This window comes from Bufo gargarizans, chromosome 4, assembly GCF_014858855.1.
Source record: "Bufo gargarizans isolate SCDJY-AF-19 chromosome 4, ASM1485885v1, whole genome shotgun sequence".
Taxonomy (NCBI): Eukaryota; Metazoa; Chordata; class Amphibia; order Anura; family Bufonidae; genus Bufo; species Bufo gargarizans.
In genome coordinates, this window is record NC_058083.1 from 538,988,288 (window position 1) to 538,994,660 (window position 6,373).

Here is a 6,373-nt window from a genome sequence, read left to right on the forward strand (position 1 = left end):
TTAATTAAGATCCAAGTAGCCATGGACAGGGCCGTGCTCGTAAATTCCATCACCAAAACGGAACTCCAGTCTCTTCTGGAGATGCTCAATTTCGCGACCAGGGTCATGCCGCAAGGCAAATCGTTCATGTCAAGGTTGCTGCAGATTCTTCCCGAAGCTCAGGATCAGGACAGCACCATTTCTTTAGATAGTCATGCCAGAGCAGATCTGTCCATGTGGAAGTCTTTTTTATCAAACTGGAACAGCATTTCTTTATTTATTTCCCCCCCCCCCCCCCCGAACCTTACTCTCCCTCATTATTTTTTCGGACGCAGCAGGGTCAGCCGGGTTTGCAGCTATTTTCGGCAACCACTGGTAGCCAGGCATTAGTCGACATCCTTGACAAACAAAGAGCTAAATCCCCAAAAATCATGTCACTGCTGCGCAGACTAGTATGGTTATCCCTTTCTTTTAATTTCCGTTTTTCAGGGGAACACATTCAGGGTCAAAGAAATGTAGCAGCAGATGCACTGTCTAGATTTAATTTTTCGGTTTTCTTTCAGGAGATGCCCGACGCGGACCCCACGGGAGCCTCAATCCCGACATACAACACCCTAGTGATGGGCTAGAATCTTTGATTTCGACAGCAAAACACCTCATACTTGCTGGCGTTCATAGCTTTCTGTTATTCCCAACTAAAAATCTCTTATAATACCATCAAATTATATCTAGCAGGCCTCCAACACCACTTCATGCTCAGTAATCCGGGTCGATCTTCTATTTTTTCAAACCAGGCAATCAAGGCGGCCCTCAGGGGAATACAAAAAAATGCAAAACAGGCTCCCACCCGCAGACAACCGGTGTCCAGCAAGCTGTTCAGGGATTTGTCTTCTGCCCTGGATGGCTATCCTTTTGGGCCCTTGACCAGCACGGTAATACAAGCAGCCATGTTTTTAAGTTTTTACGGCTTCCTCCGGCCAGGAGAATTCACCGGCAGCTCTCCGGGGCACGGCTGTCTCCGTAAAGAACAGCTGTCGTGGCATAATGACTATTTCGTACTCACGGAGATTAAATATTTCCCTACCCAAAATAACTGGTGTCCAGTTCGGATCCTCAACAAATTATTATCCCTGTTGAAGACAGCGCCTCCTAACAGTCCTCTCCTGCCCTTCAAGGACAAACCCCTCTCTTCAAAACAATTCACGTCCCATATCCGTTCTCTGGCGGCAGGCCTTGGGTCCGACCCAGGAGTCATTTCGGGTCACTCGTTCCGCATCGGGGCGGCTTCGTCAGCGTCGAAACACCAAGTCCCTGCTCATGTCATTCGTTCTATGGGGCGCTGGAGATCATCTTGTTTCAATAGATACATTCCGAATCCACACAGGGAAATATCCCAGGCTTTTCAGTCATTGGCGTTATAGGTCATGCGGGTTGGAAGTATATGAATAAACCGGTTTAGACAACATAGTGTACTTGTCTTTTTGCCCTCTCCAGGCCTACCCACGCCCGTGGCTCCCGGCACAACCCAGCCATAGTTCAGGTTCGGCATGCCTTACCCACGTCCAAGACGCATTCAGCCCTGCCCATAAATACATATATGTATACATATATATTAAAAATAATCTAAACCGAAAAACATCAATAGGCCTTATATTTCTAATCATGATCATTGATGGGGTTATTCAACCTGCTGTGTATCTTGCCCAGTTCTTGTTGAGTATCTATGTGTGCTATTATTATTTTTGTTTTAGGATGTAGCATCTTTGTACTGTATAATGCACTTGAAATTTGCCATTCGGAATTAATTTATATCCATCTGACTCTGAATAATGTAAATATGTAACGGCGGCCGGTCTACATGCCCTGATCCAACATGGTGACTACGGAGCGCCCGACGTCCCACGCATGCGCCGTGCTGGGGCGCCGCCCGCCGCTCCTGGATGACGATCGTTGCGCAGGAAGTGCGTGACCTCCCTCCTCCGGACCGTGCAGTGTTCATTGTGGTACGCCGGGCGCCATTAGTGGAGCACTCAGCATGTGATAGTGTTCAGGTGAGTTGTAGTGGGTGTATGGTAGGCCAACCAATAACAACAGTGGTTTGGTTGAATAACAGCCCACTAGCAAATGAGATTTAGCCACTCCACCTACTTAAGGCATCATCTTCACTAGACCAACCAGCACCCCTTGAAAAGGCTGTACATGAAACATGCGTTGGGGAGTGGACCGGTGGTGTTGCTTTACGGTATATTACAATTGAGTGGTCAGTATTTCTCCTTTAATGTGCTGGTTATAACTCTATTTACCTCATTAGCTCAGCTATGCCAAATGTGGCGTGTATTATCACGTTCACCTTTTGGCAAACGCTGACAAATAATGCATGGAGGTAACCCATGGTAGTTTATGAGCCATAGCTTGTGGATATCACATATCCTTTAAATTGATGACCAATTGGAAAGGTTTATGCACATGCACTTTATATATATGTACCGGCAGTTCACCGACGGTCCCCTTGGTTTTTAAATATGTATTGTGACCTGTACTAATTGTCTTTGTGTGACTTGCGTTAATCATGTGTCTTCTTGTGATTTTCTAATAAAATTATGTTATTTTTGGACTATTCTAGTACTACTAGTTTTATTTGCAATAGACTTGTCGCACTCCTTCTGGTTGGTTTTCTCACCTAGAATCAAGCCAGCAAGCAAACACAATAAAGTAAAGGACTTATCTGAGCAAACAGCAGACGCAGCCTCCAGCAGTGAACACTTCATCCAGGAAGTAGTATAAACCGCAAAGTGAGGCAGTATGGGAGGCAGAAGGAAAGGAGACGAGAAAGTGAAACCAAAACAAAGAACATCATACAAGAGGTAGAGAAGAACGTCTGCCAGAGCTTCTCACAGAAGTGGCGGTGACAGCGAGTTACAGGCCCTATTCGTTAGGAAACCCTACCTTCGTGTCCTGGATGATAGAATCATTCTCCGACTCGACCCAGGCTTTCTCCTTAAAGTTGTATCCAGCTTTCATCGGAGCCAGGAAATTACCCTGCTTTCCTTTTGTCAACACCCCTCTAATGACAGAGAGTCTTCCTTCCACTCTCTGGACGTTAGACGGGCAATTCTAAACTATATATCTGCTACCGAAAAGTTCAGAAAATCTGACAACTTACTAGTACTCTTTGCAGGAAAGTACAAGGGCCAGAAGGCCTCCCGGTCTTCTATAGCGAGATGGATCAAGGAAACCATTTGCCTGTGTAACCAAATTCAAAATCTTCCATGTCCAGTCAACATTAGGGCCCATTCCACTAGGGCCATGTCTTCCTCTCAGGCAGAGCGAGCTGGCGCCTCCCTGGAATAAATATGTCGAGCTGCCACTTGGTCCAGCATCCATACATTTATAAAACACTACCGCCTGGATCTTTCCAGATCCTCTGATCTGTCCTGTGGACGGAAAGTCCTCCAGGCCGTAGTCCCCCCTTAACTGATATATTTTGTATATCTCCTTGTATGCTGTCGTGATGATGCTATGGAAAAACCGGAATTAGACTTACTGGTAATTCAGTTTCCATGAGATCATCACGACGGCACGTTATTCCCTCCCTATATATATTTCTAAATTTTTACTTTTGGAGGGTCTCCAGAAGGTATGCAGTAATACCTTCTCCATTGTTTGTTGTTTTTTCACCACCGGGTTACTCTGTGATTTTGGAAGCACTGGTGTTGGTGGTGGGAGGGGGGTATTTAACCTTTCTCTGTTCCTGCCCCTACAGAGGTCAGGGGTCAATCTCCTTGTATGCCGTTGTGATGATCTCATGGAAATTAAATTACCGGTAAGTCTACTTCCGGATTTTTAACACTTCTAGTTCACTTCTCCGTCCCCCAGCACCCCCACCCTCTCCTCTCATCTCAACTAAGGACTGTTCCACATACTTCAAACAAAAGATAGTCAATATCAGAGAAAGCTCCACTACACAGTCCCCACAGATCCTCTACACAACTGCTCGGTTCTCGTCTCCCAAAACCCGCTTCTCCACCATTACAGAAGAAAAACTCTCCACTCTACTCTCCAGATCTCATCTGACCACCTTGACCCAATCCCATCCCACCTCATCCCTAACCTCACCACAGTGTTTATCCCAGCCCTAACTCATCTCTTCAAGCTATCACTAACCTCTGGTGTCTTCCCCTCTGGTTTTAAACATGCTACCATTACACCCATCCTCAAAAAGCCTTTACTTGACTCATCTTCTCTGTCCAGTTATCGCCCCATGTCACTTCTTCCATATGCCTCAAAGCTACTTGAGCAACATGTCCATTCTGAACTGTCCTCTCACCTCTCCTCCTGCTGCCTCTTTGACCGCCTACAATCTGGCTTCTGACCCCACCACTCAACTGAGACTGCCCTTACCAAAGTCACCAATGACCTACTGACAGCCAAAACCAAGAAACAATACTCAGTCCTCCTTCTCCTTGACCTGTCCTCTGCCTTCTCCATTACTCTGTCCTCCTTCTCCTTGACCTGTCCTCTGCCTTTGACACTGTCAACGACTCCCTTCTGTTACAAACTCTCTTATCTCTTGGCATCACTGACCTGGCCCTCTCCTGGATCACACCATACCTCACAGACCGGACGTTTAGCGTCTCCCACTCCCGCACCACCTCCTCGTCTCATTCCCTCTCTGTTGGTGTCCCGCAAGGCTCTGTCCTAGGACCCCTGCTCTTCTCTATCTCTTTGGCCTGGGACATCTCATAGAGTCCCATGGCTTTCAGTATCACTTTTAGGCTGAGTTCACACGGGCGAGATTTCCGCGCGGGTGCAATGCGGGAGGTGAACACATTGCACCCACACTGAATCCGGACCCATTCATTTCTATGGGGCTGTGCATATGAGCTGTGATTTTCACGCATCACTTATGCGTTGAGTGAAAATCGCAGCATGCTCTATATTGTGCGTTTATCACGCAACGCAGGCCCCATAGAAGTGAATGGGGCTGAGTGAAAATCGCAAGCATCCGCAAGCAAGTGCGGATGCGGTGCGATTTTCACGCACGGTTGCTAGGAGACGATCGGGATGGAGACCCGATCATTATTATTTTCCCTTATAACATGGTTATAAGGGAAAATAATAGCATTCTGAATACAGAATGCTTAGTACAATAGCGCTGGAGGGGTTAAAATAAAATAAAAGATCACATGATCTTTTACCATGGTGATGGATCATGTGATGGACCATGTGATGACTGGAGTGACGTCACCACAGGTCCTTTTCCTGTACACAGCAAAGAAGAAGACAGAAGAGATGCCGGCTGCACGAACAAGTGGATTAAGGTGAGTTAAATTTTTTTTATTTTTTTTAACCCCTCCAGCGCTATTGTACTATGCATTCTGTATTAAAAATGCTATTATTTTCCCTTATAACCATGTTATCAGGGAAAATAATACAATCTACAGAACCCCGATCCCAAACCCGAACTTCTGTGAAGAAGTTCGGGTTTGGGTACCAAACATGCCGATTTTTCTCATGCGGGTGCAAAGCGCATTACAATGTTTTGCACTCGCGCGGAAAAATCGTGCATGTTCCCGCAACGTACCCGCACCTTTTCCCGCAACGCCCGTGTGAACCCAGCCTTATGCTGACGACACACAAATCTACCTCTCTGGTCCAGACATCACCACCTTACTATCCAGAATCCCACAATGTCTATCTTCTATATCCTCCTTCTTCTCCTCTCGCTTTCTAAAACTTAACATGGATAAGACAGAATTCCTCATCTTTCCCCCATCTTGCTCAACCCCCCAACAGACCTACCTATCACGATCAATGGCTGCACACTCTCCCCGGTCAACCAAGCCCACTGCCTCGGAGTGACCTTGGATTCTGCCCTTTCCTTCCGACCGCACATCCAAGCCCTTTCCACCACCTGCTGTCTCCAACTCAAAAACATCTCCCGCATCCGCGCTTTCCTTAACTCTGAGTCTGCGAAAATGCTTGTACATGCCCTCATTATCTCCCGCCTAGACTACTGCAACATTCTCCTCTGTGGCCTTCCATCTAGCACTTTCGGACCCCTCCAATCTATCTTCAACTCTGCTGCCCGACTCATCCACCTCCCACCCTGTTACTCCTCTGCCAATCCCTTCACTGGCTCCTCATTGCCCAGCGAATTTACTTCAAAGTACTAACAAACACATACAAGGCCGTCCATAACCTGTCCCCTCCCTACATCTCTGAGCTACTTTCCCGATACATCCCCACACGCACTCTCCGATCCTCACAGGACCTCCTTCTCTCCTCTTATCGCCTCTTCCCACAATCTCCTCCAGGATTTCTCCCGTGCATCCCCCATACTCTGGAACTCGCTGCCCCAACATATCAGACTCTCACCGACAGTGGAATCCTT